Source organism: Neofelis nebulosa, chromosome 9 (genome assembly GCF_028018385.1).
Source record: "Neofelis nebulosa isolate mNeoNeb1 chromosome 9, mNeoNeb1.pri, whole genome shotgun sequence".
NCBI lineage: Eukaryota > Metazoa > Chordata > Mammalia > Carnivora > Felidae > Neofelis > Neofelis nebulosa.
The window spans coordinates 106939456-106961944 of record NC_080790.1 but is presented as its reverse complement, the minus strand read 5'-3'; the positions used below and the strand labels follow the sequence as shown (position 1 = coordinate 106961944).

General features: G+C 39.8%; 1 protein-coding gene and 1 long non-coding RNA gene across 7 annotated transcripts in view; one reads left to right on the top strand and one right to left on the bottom strand.

The window, feature by feature from the left end:
• LOC131485432 (uncharacterized) overlaps positions 1–5346 on the bottom strand; it is a 93647-nt gene extending 88301 nt beyond the window's left edge. For 3 of the 4 annotated variants that reach the window (XR_009248842.1, XR_009248845.1, XR_009248843.1), the window contains exons 1-2: positions 4976–5066; positions 2290–2365 (exon numbers count right to left, since the gene is read on the bottom strand). This is a non-coding gene — a long non-coding RNA (uncharacterized LOC131485432). Of the gene's footprint in view, positions 1–2289; positions 2366–4975; positions 5067–5257 lie in introns of those variants that run through there. The other variant, XR_009248844.1, reaches the window with a different exon arrangement.
• PLCB1 (phospholipase C beta 1) overlaps positions 1–22489 on the top strand; it is a 706541-nt gene that overhangs the window by 649584 nt on the left and 34468 nt on the right. The window contains exon 33 of one of the 3 annotated variants that reach the window (XM_058684914.1): positions 10482–10811. The exons of the other annotated variants lie outside the window; for them this stretch is intronic. The gene's annotated coding sequence lies outside the window, so the exon portion shown is untranslated. Of the gene's footprint in view, positions 1–10481; positions 10812–22489 lie in introns of those variants that run through there. 3 annotated transcript variants of the gene reach the window in all.

Here is a 22489-nt window from a genome sequence, read left to right as displayed (position 1 = left end):
CAAGTCATAAGGTCATCACCATTATATGCTAGTGACATTTTGTTCACTTTGACATTTTGCCTCAGTGTTCATTCCTGGTTCTTAACGGCTTTGTCAGCACCTCACTGAGTTGGCAATGACACCCACCACACTCCTTATCACCCAGCCTTGGAGAATCAGTTTAGCATCGTATCCCTTTGTTTGTTGCACCTGATGCATCCTGCACTCAGACTGTTCATGCTGCATGTACAGTAATCAAACTGCATTTTTTAACTCAAAAGCTCAATACTTTTATTTAGTATTAAACCACAGATTGTTGGACCTGTAAGTAGGTCACACCTTGTATGGAATGACCCAGCTCTGTCCTTTGCCATCTGGCTACATGAATCAATGTCAGATGGATGCAAATATATCTCTGAGAAGAGACCCTGGAAAACAGCATTGATATACCAGCCACAAACCCCAGGACAGTTACCTGTCCCAGAAAAATGTCTTCAAGGTAAATCCAAAGGCATCACAGCACAAGTTTAAATATGATTTCACTGTCTATTATTTTCATTGGATGCTAGAGTCTGAATAGATTCTGTCTTTGCTTCATTTATCTTACTTTTATTACATGCCCATAAATTCAGAGGGATTCAGGGACAGCATGAAGTGGATATGGAAGAGCATGCGATAGAAACTATATGTAGCCTCAAGGGCAAATAAATAATCATACTGAGACAATAAGGTTGTCTGGCTATTTTTCCAGTAACCAACTGGCTGCTTGATTATCACAAAGCCACTGGAATTAATGTGTCTTCAGGGTTTTGGACTTCAGAGCTTTAAAGGTACGATAAGGATTGGGATTAATTATTATAATTATAAATGTTACTTATTTAGAGGTAGCTTTGTTTGCACAGCTAACGCAGCTGACAATAGTGCACACAGAATAGAAAGATAAAAATCAATAGAGAATAAATGGGGAAAATGAGATGTGGGGGAAATAAAAACAGAAATGTAACATGGAGGCAGGAAGGAGTAAGTTAGTAAACCACACACAACACACACCCCATAATAGCAAGTATATTAGTTGGTGTTGAGCCACGGAGTCTGTAAGTCAAAACCAGCTGTAGAGAGGAAATATCCCTGGAGTAGCTTGGGCTTGCATAGAAGGTTGGCATCTTATACTTCCCGTCCCCAGATGCTTCCATATATTTATACTATCCCCATATCCTTGTTGTTGTACATTTCTCCATTCAAACATTTCTTATATTCATTTAATGTGTCTGTACCATACCAGGTTCTGGGGAAAGCATTGTTTATAAAAGTAGACACAGTCCCTCCTCTAGCAGAACTAATGGAGAAGTGAGAGAGGTAGGCAGAAAACAAATGATCACATAAAGGAATGTGTAGCTACAAACTGACATACCTTCTCTGAAGGAAAGGATGATGTTTCCAGGAAAATTTATTACAGAAAAATAGACTAGTCTGGATGGGGTAGGTATCAAAGGGTAAAAGATCAGGTAGGACTTCTTTTTTTTTTTTTAATTTTTTTTTCAACATTTTTTTATTTATTTTTGGGACAGAGAGAGACAGAGCATGAATGGGGGAGGGGCAGAGAGAGAGGGAGACACAGAATCGGAAACAGGCTCCAGGCTCCGAGCCATCAGCCCAGAGCCTGACGCGGGGCTCGAACTCACGGACCGTGAGATCGTGACCTGGCTGAAGTCGGATGCTTAACCGACTGTGCCACCCAGGCGCCCCGATCAGGTAGGACTTCTTAGAACAAGTAATATTTGAATTGGGTGCTGAAGCTGAGTAGGAACTAAGTAAATAAATGATGTGGGGTCCAGTGGAGTGAGGAAGAGTATATAGATGAAGGGAAATCTTTGTAGAGAGAAAAAATAGTACATGCAAAGGATGTGTGGTAGGAGGGACCATTATGTGTTCAAGGGACTGAAAGGCCATGGTAGAGAGTGCACACAAAGCAAAGAAGAAAATATAAAATGGGGAAAGAAAGGTGGACAGAAGTGAAACCCACACATTAGCAATTTTGGTTTTTATCTTAACAAGTCTTAAGCCTGGGTGGAGATAGTGATATGACCAGATTTAAGTTTTGAAAAAATCCTATTGATTGAAGAGAACAAATTAAAGGATAAAAAGGGCAAGCAGGATGTAAAAGATTAGGGCTATTCTATTAGTGCAGTCAAGAGACATTAGCCGTGTGGACTTGGTTTGTAACAACGGAGAAAAAGAGAGGTAGAAGGATGTAAGAAGTAGGATTTGGTGCTAGGTCAGTGGTAGGTGGAGGGAAAGAGTTAGAATTACCTGGATTTGAAGTTTGTGCAACTGGGTGGTTATTGTCACCCATCACTGGCCCAGGGAATTTCAGAAGACAGCCAAACTGTAAAAGATGGAAGGAGCCATGAGGGCAGAATTGGACATGGCATGACTCAAATGCCTTAGAGGCATCTAAGAGAGAAGTCATGCAGATGGTGAGGTATACCAATTTAGAATGAAGAGACAAGTTCACTGGAAAGTAAAGATTTGTGAATCAGATGTAAATACAGGTATAGGTATAAAGGTGGAAGGGAGACATGAGCATGAATGAGGTTCCCAAGGATCAGAATATAGCAAGAGAAAGAAAAGGCCTCAGATGGAGCCTTGGAGCACTTTCAAGGAGCATCTTGGCCTGAGGTTATTCTGAACACAGCATTAGAATTGTAGGGGCAAGAATTTTTTTTTTTTTTTCACCACGAACTTCTACTTTCTTCCCTATTATTTTCCTTTGTTTTGTTTTACCAAGGATAGACAACCATCCCCATTTCTTGCTTTAGAATTTCCTTAGGTAACTCTAGATTACCTCTGCCAGTAATGATAGAAGTTTCACCATAAATGGTCTTAATCAAGATGAAGAATACTTTTTAATTGGGTTAGATTTTAATGAACAGGACTTTATATGTGTGCTAAATGATGCTTGTTACCAAAACCGTTTAAGCGTTAGTGATTTTATGCGTTTGTCTTTTACTAGTCAATTACTTTGGCCTTGACCTGTGGGATTAGCATGAGGTACTGGCCATAGATGGTCTGAGATTTTATTTGAGATGGCTGGGGGTTCACGCACAGTCATTTACTTAGAAATGACCACCTCATTTATTTTAGAACATGACATCCTTGGGTCAGTCTTGCAAGCTCATTATTGTAAGCTATGTTTAATAGAAGTATAGGATTTTGAAACGAATAATCGAGGAAACTAGTAGAAAAGTTTAAGTTCATATTATACAGTAGTTTTCATTGTCTAATATTGGGTTTTCATAGTAGATATTGAATAAGAGGATACTATCCTTATTGATAGGCATAGTTTTCCTTCCACAATTTTTTAAAAAATTTGTTTTAATGTTTATTTATTCCTGAGAGAGAGAGAGAGAGAGAGAGAGAGAGAATGAATGGGGGAGGAGCAGAGTGAGAGAGGGACACAGAATCTGAAGCAGGCTCATTGCTTTGAGCTGTCAACACAGAGCCCGATGCAGGGCTCAAACTCAGGAGCCGTGATATCATGACCTGAGCCAAAGTCGGATGCTTAACAAACTGAGCCACCCAGGCGCCCCATCTTTCCACAATTTTTGTTTTGCTGAATTTGGTAGTGATGACATTTCAGTGAAGAGCTGCATTTCATGCATGTGTGAGCATGTATTTGCACATGCTGTGTGTGTTTGCCCATATTTCTTATGTAATTAAAACCAAGACATCAACTATGATTTTTTCAGAAGGAACAGTAGCTGTATAACTTAAGCAGTAAGTAGAAGAATCTATTTGTTTCTTTATTTTTTTTAACGTAGGCAAAAGGCAAGAACGTGTTTTTCAAATTAATATGAAAGATAATTATGGAGCTGCACTGTCTAACACAGTAGCCACTAGCCACAAGTGGCAATTAGAATTTAAAATAACCAAATAATCTTAAAAATTAAGTGTTTGTGTCACAGCAGCCACATTTCAATAGTGCTGTGTAGCTGGTGTCTACAGTGTTGAACAGTGCCAGTATGTAACTTTTGCACCGTCCCAGAAAGTTCAACTGAAAGGTCTCTGACTAAAGTAGGAATCAAATCCAGGCTACTGCCAGTTTTGCGTAGCCTGATGAACTAAGAATGACTTTTATATTTTAAAGTGATTGAAAAACATGGGGCGCCTGAGTGGCTGAGTCAGTTAAGTGTCTGACTCCAGGTCAGGTCATGATCTCATGGTTCATGAGTTCAAGCCCTGCATTGGGCTCTGTGCTGACAGCTCAGAGCCTGGAATCTGCTTTGGATTCTGTGTCACCCTCTCTCTCTGCCCCTCCCCTGCTCACGCTCTGTCTCCCTCTGTCTCTCAATCATAAATAAATGTTAAAAAAAAAATTTAATGATTGAAAAACAATCAAAGGAAGAATGATATTTTAGAACGTAAGAAAATCATCCAAAATTCCAAATTTAGGGTTTCTAAATAAAGTTTTATTCAACACAGCCATGCCCATTCCTTTTTGTATTGTCTGTGACTGTTGTCTCACTGCAGCTGCCAGAATGAGTAGCTGTAACAGACCCGATAGTCTGCAAAGTCTAAAATGTTTACTCTCCGACTCTTTACAGAAAAGTTTGCTAATGCTTGAGCTAAAGGAGGGAACGTAGCAGTGTCACAAATCACTTTGAAAGAGACCATTCTGTGTGGTTTTGGAAAAGGAAATCAGAGGAAGGAATAGTGTCCTCAGAGCTCATGCCCTGATTTGCTTGCTGGAGGATACCCTACATGTTAGGATTTGATGGTGGACTGGGGTAAGGGCTCCAGAAATGCTGGAGGTAGCTTTTAACATGAATCCAAAGGGCTTCATCAAAACCTCCGCTTTCTCAGAGTCTTTCTGTAATTTTTTAAAGATACTGTCGAAAGCTCATTTCTGTCTAGAACCCGCTATCCTCCCCATTGTCAAAACACAAATTAAGTTCTCTCAAAGGCTTGACAGCATGAAACAAGGAAATTCACTTACCCTCCTGACGGCATTGCCAATTATCTTCTTAACCTTCTCTTAGGCGGAATGGCTGAAACAATGAAAAATTATTTTGAGTGGGACCTGAGCCAAGCCAGCATCAATCTGTTCTCATTATTATCATGTCTCCCCATCTCTTGAGAATGGGCTCACTATTAAGAATATGCCACCTCTTATTGGGCCAGGATTAAATACATGCAAGATCTTCGTGGAGCCATTCCCTGCCAGAATGCCACAAGGCTATTGAGAATTTCTGCAGGAACAGGATTGCATCTTTTGTACCTGTGTATTGACTGGTGCTGTGACAAAGTACCTGAGGAAGCTCAGCCAACACCCATTGGATAATGTTGTTGTACAAGATTGTATCTGGGGGAAAAAAACCCTCAGGAAATGCATTGCTTGTTTAAATCTCTTAAGTCCTCAGCATTAGCCTTAAGCCTAAGTGACTTCAAAGGAGTAAATCATCAGGAAAATCTGTGACCCAAGGGAATGTCGCCAACAAAATGCTGTCCAGGTTTTCTTGGGCATGGCTAAATTCAGGCACAAATGCAAATCCCCACCTCAGGAGTGTGCACCCTTGACCTCCCAGTGGCAGTTCCAATCACTGGGTGCTAGGGGGTTTTTCAGGTTAATACCATGATATGATAGAACGAACATGAGCTCATATATTTCCAGTCTGTAAGACTTCTGAGCCTGGTTCCTATCCACCTACTTTGGTTTGTACTGTCTTTCTTTATATCCTGGGGCAAATAGATATTTTTGGAATGTTCTGTAGGCAGATTTGAGGACATCTGATCAACATAGAATTCCATGTTGATGCATGCCTGGAAGGAGTCATTGGACCAGTAATTCCATAGTAAAGGGAGCTAAAATTCAGCCTTTTTAACATTTAGTTTTCTTGCTGACATGCATCTGATTTATTTAACTTAATTTAATATTAATGAATGGAAAGGGTAGAGCAAACTGGGAACATATAAACCATTTGGTTTTTAAACGAAACCAAAAAAAAAAAAAGATTCTTGGAGTAAAATTTTGCGTTACTGAATGGGATTTGAAATTATGATGGAGATCCCTGAAGCATATAGCAGCAGTTTGGGGAGCAAAAGGTATTTTTTCACCACATAGAGGATCCAATGCCAGATAGATGGTCTTGTCAGAAAATATCATGAAGCCCGTCTGTCTTTGATAATTGCTTCAAATTGTCTACATATATAATCCAAAGTTTCTTTTTAAATGTTTATACTGTCAGTGGTCTTTGATTTGTAACCACTGGACCAAGAAATGGTATTAGCTCCATCATGCATCATTTCTAGAGGATGTAAGGAAGTGGACCATTGGAGAAAATGAAGGAAGTCTTATCAGAGAAAGAGATGGGTAAAAAGAAAAAGAAAAAAAAACAGAGAGAAAAGAAAGGGAGGGAGGAAGGAAGGAAGGAAGGAAGGAAGGAAGGAAGGAAGGAAGAGAGATGAGGCTGAGAAAGAAAATAGGGCCAGAACTGGCAGACCCTTTCAAGAGGCAATAAGGGCTTAGAGCTTTATTCATAGGACAATAGCAGTCATTCTCAATGCATAGTCCAATTTCTGTTTTAGTAGAATTACTCTGTGATGTGGGGACTGAGTTGGAAAGGGGAATGAGGAAAACAGAAGACTACTCCATAAAATAGTGATATTCTGCATTTATGTCCTTGAGAAGAAAGCATAGGTAAGGATCACCCAATGCATGTTTGATAGATAAAAATATTCCCTATCAAATGGTTCAGGATGATAGAGGAAACAGGACCACTAACCCATCACATGCATTTTTTTAAATTATGTATCAGATCAAGTACCCTGTCTAAATGCAACTAACTTTATAGTTGTTTTTTTAAAGAAATATTTGAACCTCACGAGAAACTCTTGAATGTGTGTCTGCATGTATTAATTGTAATCAAATCTACTTAAAGACTGACATATAGGCAGAGCATATATTGTAGCCCAGATCTCACAGGGATAACCCCAGACACAGCCTTTAGAAGCAATGCTGTTTTCCATAGGTAGAACCCTCCACTATATTCAGAGCATATAATATATACTCATGTTCAGAGAAACCTGGAAGGGGAGATGAAAGTAACCCTGCTTTTTCTCTGGCCCACACAACTATCTGCCACATGATGGACAGTCATATCATATTTCATTAGAATGTTGACCACAGGTTCAATGGTGACCTTTCTGTCTCTCGATATTCATTTAAAATTTCCCTGCTTTTGTTTCTAGCTGGATGATTTGCCCTTGGCCTCCAGTGCCTTAGGATCATCACTATAATGTTCTCATCATTATAAAAGAGTGGGGTCATATTAATGCCCTCAGGACTTACCTTAGACATTGGGATGTTGAATAAATCCCACCAGTTCCTCTTATCATAATATGCCTCTTCTTCTTGAAAGCAAAGCCCCAAAACAAAAAAGTTGAAATGGCAATTTATTTTTTGATAAATGAATTTTTTGAAACAAATTTCACAAATTTATTTCTATTATTATTCCTTATTCTTATTCCCTATTCTTCCAGTTAAAATTTAATTTTCAAAGTCAGGTTCAGACTTATGAATTCACCTAGTAGATATTGTTTGTCCTTTGCATATGACCTTTTAATTGACATTTTATTGACCTAAGGATGTAAGGACAGAAATGTAATTGGTTCCATTTCTAACAGCAAAAAAGAAACTATTACTGGCTGTAATAAAATTTTGTGGCCTTAAATTTTAAATAGAACAGTTGTTTATACTTACTCAGGGAAATGGAGAGTTATATAGGAAATTTAAATAAATCATGGAACACTTGGTCCTGAAAAGTGCCCATTATGATACTTTAAACAAATTAAATTTAATTTAGAAGTTTCAGGTCTCCTGAGTGTCAGGGAAGGTGAAAATGCAGCCGTAAGATATAGAGACTGGCACGAGGAAAAATAGCCAGAAATTATGAACTTGGATTTCATTGCACGTCCTTGTGCTGCATCATTGCTTAAAAGATGATCTTGATGACCACTGACATCTTATAAGCTTGAGTGCAAAGTGAGATGGATTCCTTTTCCGTGGATTCAAGCTCATGATAGTTCCTGAGCCAGATTATAAAAATCCCTATCATAAGATTGTGAGAAATGAGAGGAAAGTATCAGGATTGAAAGCCTGACCCACAGATGACTCCCTTGTTTAAAGACAATGTCTGATCCTTCTTTCAGTGGATGGCTTCCTGAGCAAAGATCTTTACTATAAAAGGGAACTGTTTGAAACTTTACCACATGGATTAGTCTGATTTCTTAGGGAAGCACAATGGAGATTAGTGATTTGATGACAAAGGCCCATGTTCCTCAGAAAGTACCCCATGTTGGCAGCTGGACAGCACAATCAAGAATTGTCGTGGAATCATAGCAAACTCCAATTTTTTTTATAAGAGCTGGAGTGGGTTGAGTGATGGTCCCCCCCAAAACAGGTCCACATTCTAATTCCCTGAACCTATGAAGGTTACCTTATTTGGAAAAAGAGCTTTTGAAGATACAATTAAGGTATGGATTTTGTGATGAGGAGATCATCCTGGATTTTCCAGTGGGCTCTAACTCCAATAGCATGTGTCCTTCTAAGAATAAAGCAGTGAGAGATTTGACACAAGCAGAAATGGAAGAGGAAATATGACCACAGAGGCAGAAACTGGAGGGGTACAGGCACAATAAAGAATGCCGGCAGCCACCAGCTGGGAGAGGCAAGGAACTGGTTCTCCCCAGGAGCCTTGGGAAGGAGGAAGACCCTGCCAACACCTTGATTTCAGATTTCTGACCTCCAGAACTGTGAGACAATGGATTTCTAGTATTTTCAGCTACATAATTTGTGGTAATTTGCTATAGCAGCCACAAGAAACTAATACACCAGTAGTACATTCAATTCCCTCCATTTATTGGTACCTTTCCTAGTGTCTGCATTTCTGCATGAGGTATCTTAAAAGTCTTTCCCTTTCCATGCTCCTGCACATCCTTCTGGAATATACTCTATGGTAGTAGTACAAACCATTACAACCACATTTCTTATAGATTGTATGTGTGAAATCTGCAGACCTTAAAAAGTATTTGATCAAAAACAACCCTTGAATTAGTGATTTGTTTCCTTCCTGAGTTCACTCATTCAACAAATTCTTGTTGAACATCTACTATGTGCCAGGCATTATTCTGAGTAATGGGAATCCGGTGGGGAAGAAAATGAGCAAAAAACTTTGCTCCCGTAAAGTTTCCATAGGCAAACAACAGGTAAAATAAAGAAATGAAATATGTAGCATGTTGGGAGGAAATAAAACTATAGAGAAAACTCAAAGAAGAAGGGGGGACAGGGAGTGGAAGTTCTCTATTCCTAAAGGATGGTCAGGGAAGGCTTTATTGAGAAGGTGACCTTTAAGAGATGGAACAGAGAAACAGAACCAATAGAAGCTACAAGATTTATTATAAGGAACTGGTTCACATGATTGTGGAGGCTGGAAAGTCTAAAATCTGCACAGCAGATGTCCCAGTTCATGTCCAAAAGCCAGAAGTTGCTGGAGAACCAGGAAAACACTTCAATTCAAAGGCCATTAGGAAAATTTTCTCTTTGTAGGAGGGTCAGCCTTTTGTTCTATTCAACTGATTGGATGACCCAGCAGATCCAATGGTAGCTAGGTTTAATATTATGTGTCATACACACACTCACTTATAAATGAAGAAATGGAGCTCAAACAGTTAAGTAACTAGTTTCACTAATAGAAACTAAGCATCAAACATGAATATGGTAGACTCTAAAGTCTACTTTCTTTTCATTTATTTATTAAATTTTTTCAGTACTTCTAAAAAATGTGCTGGAGCTGTGGACTCCCAAAGATTCAGGGCTGATCGGTGTGTATGTGGGGTGGGGAGGTCAACATATTTTCCCCAGTGTTCTGTTCACACCTCATAGAACCACAGAGAATTCTCCAACATTTGTAGGGCTGCTGTGAGAGCCCATAAAACTGAATTGAAGTAGCAATAATGGGATCTTCTCCTGTATGAGCCCAAGCACAGCCCTGCACCCCAATCAGCCAGTCCAAAAATAGTGTGAGCTTCTAAAGATGAAAGAGACCTGGTCCCTGCTTTCAGTTCACTGGTAATCTCATTAGGGAGATACAACCAAGTGAAATGACGGCTCTGTGACATTGACATAAGTAGACAGGAGCTTAAAAAAAAAAAAAAGAGTACTTGGTCTGCAGAAAGTACCCAGGGAAAGGAAATTGTGAGTTGAGTGGAAAAAGATATTACAAGAGGTCCAGGGAATGTGGAAAGTCTGTAAAGGGACAGGCTTGAGCAAATTATCTTAGAGCAAATCATAGACTCCCTCTTCACAAGTTCCAAGTTTTCATAACTTTAATAACTTTAGCCAGTATGTTTTTCTTTGTTTTTGGAGACAATAAATTCATATATGCTATAAGAGCAAATTCAGCATGTAATCTTTCATTGATTTGATTTTCTTTTTTATTTGGTAGATACTACTTCATACTGAATCTCATCAAGAATAATGTGACCTGATTCACCCATCGTACTGAATGACTACCCCCCCGCCTTTGTGAATGGTTTTTTGTGTGTTTTTTTAAGAGAGAGAATTTGCACGTACACACATGCGCAGGAAAGGGTCAGAGACAGAGGGAGAAAGAATTCCAAGAAGACCCCTCACTATCATGACCTGAGCTGAAATCAAGAGTAGGAAGCTTAACCAAACTGAGCCACCCAGGTGCCTCAATGATTTACCCCTTTTTAAATTTGATATTAGATTTTATTTTATATGCAGGCATAGCATCCCACGATAATTATAAGTGAAAAAAAACTAACAATAAAACACTTTCTATAAGCATTTTCTGTTATTGCAATCTGCAGAAGTAGTCTACTGTTATCTCGCATGGCACCTTCCTTAAAACATGTGAGTAATGGCTATTAAGTCATTTTATGGAGTTATTTCTAAAACAATATGCTTTGTCATGTTACTTTAATTACCTTTAGCTGTAGCTTTATTTTAAAGAACAGAACCCCTTATCATAACTGTTATAATACAGACAAATTCTTTTTCCCCTTGTGGGAATCATGAGGCTAATGTGTTTGCCTTTTTCCTTCTAAAATAGATCTTTGTTAAAAGGAGATAAGTACAGTCACATTAATGGAAATCAGCAGTTCTCTTCATTCTGTGTTGAATCTCGAGCTTTTACTGCCTTTCTAGCTCTATCCTTCCATAAGACAAATCCTTTTGCTGGCAGGGGCTCTAAGCATGGTACGCATGTGCATGCAACTCCTGATTTATAATCTCTGCTCTTATGCTTGTGCTAATTGATATTAAAATCGGAATTCCAGGCTAGATGCTAATAAAGGAAATAAGTTCTGAACCATGCAGATCACAATTTCTGACGGTTTTATTCCTGTGCATGGAACTAACAGGCTCTGCAGTTCCAAATTCAAATTCTCTACTGACTCTCGTTTCATGTCTTTGAATGTGTGATTCATACTTGCGGTAACTTCTCGGAGTCATTTCTTAGGGATGTTGAACTTGCTTGGAGGGGCTTTAATTTGATTCTTTAGCTTTGTGCAAAGAGCTAGTTATTTGATGTGGTCTCTGGTTTGGAGTAAGAAGGGAGTAAATGTAAATAAGGCATTAGCCTTGTCCAATTGCTATCAAAGTTAGAATTAATAGCCTATGTCTGTAGTTTTGAAAGCATCTTGGCTTACGTGGTCACGGTTGCAAACTGTAATAAAATTGGAACAGAACAAGGAAATGATGACATCAGTGTAAAATAGAATGAAATGTGACCACTGCAAATGCCATGCTTTACAATATTCTTAAAGCCTGGAGAGAATGGTAAGGGCCAGCTTACTCATGCATAGGGATAGGTAGGTAATCAGTAAAAATGCTTACATAGAAAGTGAATGATGTTATTTTTAATGCAGATTTTTAATATTTGGATCAATTTTAGTGTTCTTCGTGAACTTTAGATCAAATAAACGGTCAGAGCTATTTATTATCATTTCTTGCTAATGACTACTGGTTTTGACTATTTGTCTAGACTTACAAGTGATTCAGAAGGGTGGTTTTGAATCATATAAAGTGCTTTGTGGAAATGCAAAATCTCCTACTGAAGTATTTTTTATTATTTCATATTGAACTAAAGAAAGTGTGAGGATTTAGTACCCAACAGGTTCAATTCATGGACTTGACAGTGAAATGATTACAGAAAAACAACAGGCCAAATCTGAAAAGGAAGAAATCATAAATTCTGAATATATATTCTTTAATTGATGTTAATCACACATGAAGTATTTTTTTTTTAATATCAGAAACCACACGCAATTCACCAAAATGAAACTGTGAGTATTGGAGTTTGGAGAATGACAGTATTTCACCCTTTTGTATTTTACCAAGCTGTGGCTAAATCATGACCTGATAGCATCATCTAGACAAAAAGTTTGAGGAACTTCCATATTGTGAATATAGAGAACCTCTGTAAGGCATTATTTCAAAGTTAGGACATCCTGGCTTTGGAAAATTTCATTTTTTGAAAATTAAAATTAGACATTGGCAACCCAGTGACTTCTACTTTCCTGCTGGAACAAACTTTAATATTAGGCCAGTAGTTTCAGGCCAACTTTTTGATTTGACAAGTTTTGATATGCCTAAAAACCAAACATTCACCCCCACCTTAGGCATATTCACTTATTTATTCATTGTATGTTTTATTTTTTTTTATTTTATTTTTATTTTTTTAACGTTTATTTATTTTTGAGACAGAGAGAGACAGAGCATGAACGGGGGAGGGGCAGAGAGACAGAGGGAGACACAGAATCCGAAGCAGGCTCCAGGCTCTGAGCCGTCAGCCCAGAGCCCGACGCGACGCAGGAACTCACGGACCGCGAGATCGTGACCTGCGTTGAAGTCGGACGCTTAACCGACCGAGCCACCCAGGCGCCCCTCATTGTATATTACATTAACATATACATTCATTACGAATAAAAGTATATAGAATATAGAATATATTTTAAAATTATAATGACATAATCATGAAAAAGGATGAAAATAGTGTTTTCTTTGTTAATATTCAAATGCCTCTTTGGCTCTCAAAGTGAGAGCACATGTGTTTGAACAGACTTCATGATTTCCAGTCTTAGTTTAACACTTTGATTCAGAAATTTAAAGCATTGGCTCTAAGTGTAGGTATTTTTTCAGTGCTTGGTTTAATAACTGTCCCTGCTGGAAGAAAAGATTCCTCACATAGATTTGAAGATTGAAATGGAAGAATGCATCTCAGCTATGTTTATTGCATCATTACACCCCTTTCATTCATTCCTATCCACCAATAGATGCTTAACTTTTAAGTGCTCTGCTAATTATACTGGCTTCACACTTTTGTTAACATGCTCTACACTTAAGGCAAGGTTTGTTGTTGACTAAGAGAAGTAATTCATATTTCAAAGAGCTTTCTTAATAATATTATTTTTTAGACTGATCCTCCTGTGGTATCTAATTGTTATCTCATGATGTAATAGTAAGGGAAAAGTCAACTCTGCCAGTTATTTATTGTTTAGCACTTATAATTGTATGTATGTTTAGCACGTATAATTGGTAGTATGGTCCATCTCCATTTTTTGTAGGGTTGGTTTGGTTCAAATAGGAAAAGTAGCCCGTAAATCCACTTAACCTGGCCACATGGGTACTGAACATATTGCAAGGTGCCAAAACTGAACATATAAGCAAGGGTTCCACTGTTCAGCGCTCAAAGATGTGAGACCCTCCTCTTTCCTCAGAAGGCCTTTAGCCCTGTGTGGCACCCATAGCCATCTGGCAAACACCAGCATCAAACTTTATAATAAGTATGAGTAAAGCTAAATTTCTTGCAGGTGGAGTTTCCTAGTATTCTTTTCCCATATTCCATTGGATCATTTTTCTAAGTATATTCTGAGCATAAACATGCCTCCTTGGAGGGTACAGGTTTAGAATACTAGATCATTTTTTTCTTCTCGAGAAAACAGATCATGAGTTCTTTTGGTGCTTAGAGAGTTCTGGTATTTGGGAGGCAGGAAAGATACTTGAAGTGCCCATGTTGTAAGCATTATCTCCTTGAATAGATCTAAGCATATTATATCTGTTAATTTTTGCTTTATGTAGTTTGAAGATATAATTATTAGGTGCATACATTATTTAGTATTGTTATGTTTCCCTACTAAATTGATTTTTTTATCAATACAAAATGTCCCTCTTCAATTTTTCTTGCCTTAATGTAATGCTATCCAATACAGTAGCCACTAGCCTAGTGTGTCTATTTAATTTTAAATTTTCATTTTAAATTAAAGATAAACAGATTTAAAAATTTAGTTCCTCAGTTGCTCTAGTCACATTTCAAGTGCTCATGAGCCACATGGTTAGTGGCTACTCTATGGTATAGCACAAAGAACATTTCTATTATCCCAGAAACTTCTATTGGACAAGGCTGGCTTAAGCTACTTCATCTGAAATTAAAACAACTACACTTGGTTTCTTTTAGTTGATGATTGCATGGAGAATTATAAAAATCCACAATCATAGATGGAGCTTACCCTCAAAAAGCAGGAAAAAAAATCAATAAGGATACAGAGCATTTGAATAACACAGTTAACCAGCATAATCTAATCCATACATTTAATACATTAACTCCAACAACAGTATAATACATATTCTTTTAAGCACATACTGAAAATTTACCAACATAGGCTCTGTGCTAGGTCATAAAGCCAGTCTCAAAACCTCAAATTATTAAAATCATGTGGAGTATATTCTTTCACCATAGTGGAATTAAGCTAGAAATCAATGATGGAAAGAAAGTAGAAAATCCCCAAGTATTTGGAAAATAATCAACATGCTTTTAAATAACCCAGGGGTCAAAGAAGATATCAAAATTAAAATGAGAACTATATATTTTGAACTGAACCGTAATGAAAATACAACATATTAAAACATATGAAATGTGGTGCCTGGGTGGCTCAGTTTGTTAAGATCCAACTCTTGATTTCAGCTCAGATTGCAATCACGTGTTTGTGAGATTGAGCCCCTCGATGGACTCTGTGCTGTCAGTGCAGAGGTTGCTTGGGATTCTCTCTCTCTCTCTCTCTCTCTCTCTCCCTCCCTTTGTCTCTGCTTCTCCCACAATAGAGCACACACACTCTATCGAAAATAAGCCTATTATATATATATATATATGTGTGTGTGTGTGTGTGTGTGTGTGTGTGTGTATACACACACATATGAAATGAAATATATACAATGTTTGGAGAGCAATGCCTAGCTTTCCATGCATATACTAGAAAAGAAGACAGGGTGGTACTCAGTGCCCTAAGCTTCCATCTCAAAAAAGTAGAAAAAAAACAGCACATTAAAACCCAGAGAAAGTAGAAGGAAGCACGTACTAAAAACAAGAATGGCAATCAGTGAAATAGAAAATAGGTGCGGCACATGAGTGACTCCGTTGAGCAACCAACTCTTGATTTTGGCTCAGGTCATGATCCTGGGGTCATGAGATTGAGCCTTGCATGGGGCTCCAGCACACTAAGTATGGAGCCTATTTAGGATTCTCTTTCCTCTCCCTCTGCCCCTCTCCCTGACTTATGCTCTGTCTCTAAAATAAAAAAAGAAAAGAAAATAGGCAATAATACAAAAAATCCAGAAGGCAAAAAGTTTTCTTTATTAGTCAAAAATGGTTATTACAATTGATAAAACCCCCTGTAACATTGATTTATCTCTAATGAACTTAATTGCAATCATTGCTCAGGTAAGTTCTTTGAAGCCATAATTTGCTAAACTTTCATCCACATCCATTCGCTTTCCATTATGCCAGGCTTTTTAAAAGCCTGCTTTTCATCATTAAGTTGAAGCATAATGATATAAGAGCATAATCAGGATAATAAAAGTACTGAAGGAAGGCAGAGCATTGAGAGAAAGCAAATCTGTGAACACAAGGAGCACAGGGGAGGTGACATTAAAATGAGTCTTTCTAAAGGACAGACAGTGTAGAGAGGGAGGGACAATTAAGTATTAATTTTTTAAAAGATGGAAAAAAAAGAGCTTCCCCCCTATTTCACCTTTCAGAGAGGTAGGAGAAAATGATTGACAAGACACAAATATTGGTTTTAACAGTGGGGACAGAACGAGTACACTTGACACCAAGTCTCACTGCAGGGGGAGGCTTTGATTACTGAAGGCACACTTCAGGGGGCATGTACCTCCATAATCATGAGCTCAGCAGAACTGGGAGCACACAAAGGCATCGCATCTACAGTCTGGGTTTGGCTACCACCATACTGGTGTAACCTACTCACCAGTGCTTCTCAAACTTTAGTGTGCATGCAGACCATCTGGGGATCCTATTAAAATGCAGGTTCTGGGGCTCCTGGGTGGTTCAGATGGCTGAGTGTCTGACTTTTGATTTCAGCTCCAGTCGTGATCTCATGGTTTGTGGGTTCAAGTCCCACATCAGGCTCTGTGCTGATAGCATGGAGCCTACTTGAGATTTTCTCTCTCTCCCTCTCTCTCTGCCTTTCTCTCTGTCTCAAAATAAATAAATATAAAATAAAATAAAATGCAGGTTCTAAGTGAGTACATCTGGGTGGACTTTATAAGAAGTCCACATTCATAGTCTGACTTCATAACAAGCTCCCAGATGATGCTGATGCTGCTGGTCCATGGACCACATTGAGTAGGAAGATTCTAACTCAGAAGTCCAAGCTAGCAGCCCAAATACCAAATCATGACACCTGGCTTGTGCAGTGTTGGTGCACACAGTGTGGAATTAGCTGCTAACATTTATGAAGTGTGAAATTTCACATAAGCATGTGAAGCTTCCCTTGAAATCCAGGAAGTGCTGGCCAGAACGGGCCTGCTTCCATGCATGGCAACAGTTAGCTGGAGAGGAGTAGAGGCTGTCACCCTAAGAAGGCCATAATTTACCTTCTGCCATAAGCCCCACCTCTATCACCCTGACCCCTTGTCCATCATCCCTGGCACTTGTTCTTTCTGCCATCCTAATCTCAAGGGCTCTCAACCTTGCCTTAAATATTGGAATCACTGGGGAAACTTTGAGACATACTGTTGCCTGGGTCCCCTATCCAAAGATCTTCATGTCTTTGGTTTGAGGTGAGGCTTGGGCATTCAATAAGTTCTCACATGGTTCTAATATGCAGCCAAGAAGAGAGCTTCTGTTTTTTATGGGTTTTTTTTTTGTTTGTTTGATTTTTGGTTTTCGGTTGTTGTTGTTGTTTTAGAGACAGAAAGAGCATGTGAGCAGGGGAGAGGGGCAGAGGGAGGGCATCCTAAACAGGCTCCATGCTCAGTGCAGAGCCAAACTTGGGGCTCGATCCCATGACCCTGGGATCATGACCTGAGCTGAAATCAAGAGTCAGCCACTCAACCAAAAGAGAACTTCTGTTTAAATTAATTTAGTAACCACTGTGGCAAGATTCTTAGCTGCCATCTTCAGAAATTCTGATTTAGGAGGTCAGGACCATCCATCCCCTAATATTTGCAGGACCAGAAAAACAAAAAGTAAAACCTTTTTCTCTTCCCACCCCCACTCCACCCCTGTTCTTTCCTGTGCCATAAAGGATCATCTGTGCATAGGTGTGGACACCCAGGCCCATATATCCAAGGTCTGTCCTTCCTCTCCTATAAACGTCCACCCTTAGGGAACCCCTCAGACTCAAGTATGTGCAAAATGACTGCAAGGTCTGCTCTCAGGAGGACTGACCATGGGAAGCAGACTGTGAGGGACTGTAAAGGTGGCTTGGGGCCAGTTATAAGGGAATTGTGGTAAGCTGGTGGGGTGTTTTCTGACACCAACCAATTTTCTGAAACCAGCTGGATGTCCTACAATTCAATTCAATTCAATTCTGATGCTACCAGGAGTTAGCACACACTCTATAGCTTCAGTCCCATGAGTCTACCCCCCTTGATATGCTAGGCCACCCATACTTCTGACTAACTGGCTATAAATCAGGGGTTCCCACAACCCCCTGCTTTAGGAATGTCTCACAATACTAACAGATGCACTTATGTTTATTGAGGTATACAGGGTGAGGTCTGGAAGGTACCGAGCAAAGGAGCTTCTGTCCCCAGGAGTTGGGGTTGTGCCACCTCCCAGCATGTAAATGCATTCTAAGACCCAGAAACTCTCTGAATGCTGTTGTTCAAGAGTTTTTATAACCCAGTCTCCAGCCACCCCCTTTCTCTAGAAGGTGGTACTAGAGGCTGAAAGTTCTAATGCTCTAATCACTTGGTCTTTCTGGCCATCAGCTCATCCTGAGGCTATCCAGGGGCCTTACCTTAAGTCACCTCATTGACAAAAGCTCAAATGTGATGAAAGGGACTCATTATGAATAACAAAAAAACACTCCTATCACTTAGGAAATTCCAAGGGTTTTAGGAGCTTTGTGCCAGGAATTAGACACAAAGACCAAATCATTTCTTATGACACTCCACCTGGGTATCTCCACATTCCAGAGGTCGTGTCTCCAGATGAGCTTGCCCTGTGAGGAATGTGTGTGTGAAGGAGGCTAGAAAGGGCCCATCAGGGTCCAACCAATGGGCCCTTTGCCCAGATCTAAGGGTGGCTTTCTAGAAGGTCAGGGGTGGGCCGGAGAGTCTCATTCACAGTCTCTCCCAGGAGATTCTGAAGCAGGTGATGCACAGGGTTCACTGGGGGAGACAAAAGAAGAAAAGTTTTCCCCTTTCTCCCTCTGCTTAACAGTTCTCAGTACCAGTCAGATCCTGGAAACTGCACTTGGAACGTCAAGCTAGGAATTTGTCCTGCTTTTGCAAATGGATCATGTTTGGGGGGAGTTGGAAGCCAAACACACTTGGAGTCTTCAAACAGTCTATCCCAGGAGAGAATGGCTGCAGGCTTTGAGAAAATTAGAGAGATTTAGGCTGGCTGCACCCTCTGCTTCTAGGAGCTTTTTTCTGCTAGAATGCTATTGTCATATGTGGTCTGAGAAATAAGAGAGAAGCCAGATACTCAAGCAGGCACTGCATCCAGCTGGGTTTTCCCCCAGAAAGTAAATCTAGCCCTGGCTTCAGGATTTTGAGATAACAGGAGCTGATTTGATTGAGTTCTTTCTGGGTGTGCAAGCAGTGTCTGTGAGGCTGACTCTATCATCTTGATGCTATGTGAGGAAACTGAGATACAGAGACTGGCCATGGGCCCACGCTCATGCAACTCTCTACTGGCCAGAGGTGAATATGAAGCAAGACACCTGGCCCTAGAACTCCTATTCTCAAACCCATTAGCCTACATGGTCTCTATAAAACACATGTGTTTTAGGGGCACCTGGGTGGCTCAGTCAGTTAAGCATCTGACTTTGACTCAGATCATGATCTCACTGTTCATGAGTTCAAGCCCCACATCAGGCTCTGCTCTGACTGTGTGGAGCCCACTTGGAATTCTCTCTCTCTCTCTCTCTCTCTCTCTCTCTCTCTCTCTCTCTCTTTCTGTCTCTCTCCCTCTCTCTGCCTCTCAAAATAAATAAAACTTACACACACATGTTTTAAATCTACCCCAGATTCAAGTTGAGAGCTGTGTGATTCCCAGCAGTTTCCTTTCTTGAGTGCAAAGGAGGTTGCACTGTGCATTTCATGTTTGTCACAGCCTTAGCAGACCCTGTAGCCTCAGGGCAAACCAAACCACTCAGAAATACCCATGGGCACATTTTCTACTTCTGCTTACAAACCCAGGAAATGTGCTCAGCATTTAAGGGGCTATAGTTGTATCAATAGTGCTCATGAATCATGGATATGCAGGAGCTCCCAGGGGCCAATATTCCTGAGAAACCAGACTGGACTCTCCTTACTTGGTCAGGAAAAGACAAAAGGCTAAATTATCCAGGGCAGCCACTCAATGATTCCCATCCTAAATATCTGAAGAAATAGGAATGAGAATTCCCCAGCCTGCTCCAGGAGCCCAGTCTCTGGCAATTCTATTCCAAGCAAAAATCCATAAACCTAAGGTTACAAACTGGCAACTGGGCTGAAATAACCAGCGGACACAATTTATTTGACTCACACATTGTTATGGTGGGTTTTTTTTTCTTTGCTATTCTTTTATTTTCTGTTTAAATTGGTTTCCAACTTTTAAAAATCAGGAAATTTCCTATTTTAAAATGTTTCCAGGCTTCTTTTGAAATACTGGAAGACCTAGCCATTTTGGGTAAAAGTTCCCACTTGGCAGTACATCTCTGGACCTGGGGAGTGAGCTCCCCTTTAAATGGGCATATGTGCTCCCTTTAGCCACAATCACCACCACTCATTGTTGCCTTATAGCCACACAGCACCATCACTGTTGCTTATTCACCTCTCTTCCTCCTATAGGCATTAGCACTAATAACTGCTAACTTCCTGTTGTTCAAGGCCCCTTGTAATTTATGACACCTATTATTTGCTTGTATAAGCCTTGCCTCAAAAGGTCACACCAGCCTAGTAGATGGTTATTGCTTGGGGACTTATACCAGATTGCAAAATAACCCTGAGTGCCCACCTGACCTGCAGTCACTAAGTGCTTTACCCTAATGGCATGTATGGTTTGCTTTATCCATGCCAGTTCCAACATGTGGTGGTAGATGCCTGGGGCTTTAACTTGATAAGGATTCCGTGGCTACCTAGGCTCATCCTGAAAGACTGCCATGATTGATTAGTGATGTCTGCCATGGTCACTGCACTGCTGCCATCAGCCCTGTGCTTCTATCCCCACTTCCTTTTTTTCTTCATTTTGTAGTTCTTTTCCACCTCTTAATTTTTCAGGTTTCAGCCACATCTGGATTACTAAGTGTCGCTTCTAAGCTGTAGCTACCAACATTAGTGAATATCTTCTCGTTACATCTCTCAAAAGACTGGTTGATTGTTTTTCTAACCTCTAATTGAAGAACTTGAGAAAATCGCCCCATTGCAAAGTGTTTTTCCTCATGAACAATGAAACCATCTTCCAGGACTGAGCCGAGGAAATCCAACCCCCTCTAACCAGGCAAGAGTCGATTGCCAGCCTTGGGCTCTTCCCCTGGAAGTGAGAACAGCCTCTCTGCCCACTCTGTTTAACTACCTTATTCCCCTTGCTCTGGAACTGATGTTGAGGCCTGTCCCAAGAAGTGGAGGTAATCCTCAATGTGCAGGACCCCAGGCAGCCATATCCTGATGTTCTCCGTGTTCTCAGGATGGGCCTGGGGGGCCAAGAAACCCACTCTTACTGTTCCATTGCCTTCAGAAATCATATCAGCCAAGGATCAGTCTTAGACAAAGAGCAAACTATGAGGAAAGAGACATTTACCTTTTCTGGTTAAGTGTGGTTACGTGTGGACAGGGTGATTTCTACAGCCTAAGATTAGAACGTGCTAGAAGTCACCACAAACCCCCAAAAGCTTTGTTTTCTCTATCTGATTTCCACTGCTCTTTCATCACTTTTAATGTTTATTGTTTTCTTATAATGTTGTTCACTTGCCCTTTCTATCTCCCCAGTGCTAGATACTGTAGGTAATGGTAGCTTAGCATAACAGCATGATCATGTCCCTGGTCATCCCCAGTGTCCTGGAGGTGGGCTCTGATTTTCTCACTGCTCCTGGGTGGTGGGCAGAAGTTACAGGGTCTTTATATTGCCACAGTCCTTATGAACAACGGGGAGACAAGGGCCTGGGAGGTAAAGTGAGCATCACCCAGCTGCTGAGTGGAAGTGTCCTTAATAACAACTTCTAACAACTGCATGAGTTTAAACACAACACAAAAACTCATTTACATGTTGAAGTTTCTGAGAAGTGGCTTATCCAAGAAAAAAAAAAAAGCATTTATCAAAGGAATGATAAGGAGTAAAGTAGAGTAGGAGTAATTAGTCCATAGGTGAAAGCCCGTGAGAAAAAAATTAAATGCCCAAGTCATTAAGTGCATGGCTTGACAAATTGTTTAAAAGGTTGGTTGAGGGTCCAGCTCTTGATTTCGGCTCAGGTCATGATCCCAGGGTTGTGGGATCAAGTCCTGTGTCAGGATCCTCACTGAGTGTGGAGCCTGCTTGGGATTCTCTCTCCCTCTGCCCCTCCCTGTTTGTGCTCTCTCTCTCTCTCTCTCAAATTAAATTTTTTTTATTTTTTTTAATAAAAGGTTATGAAATTACCTCTTAGATCAAGATACAGAAGGTTATCAGCATCACAGAAGCTTCCCTTTATGCTCCAGTCCAATCAATACCACTTCCATCTTGAAGTAACCACCATTCTAACTTTAATATTAGAGATATTAATATTAGTCAATACTGAGATTAGTTTTTCTAGAAGTTTCAAAACTATATTTAACAGAATCATACAGTCTGTAGTCTTCTGCATCTGGCTTCATTTTTTGTTGTTATATGTAGCCATAGTTGGGTTTTTTTCATTGTTATATAGCATTTGAATACATTACAATTTATCCATTCTACTGTTGATACACACTTGGATTGTCTCCAGCTTTTGACTATTATGAGTA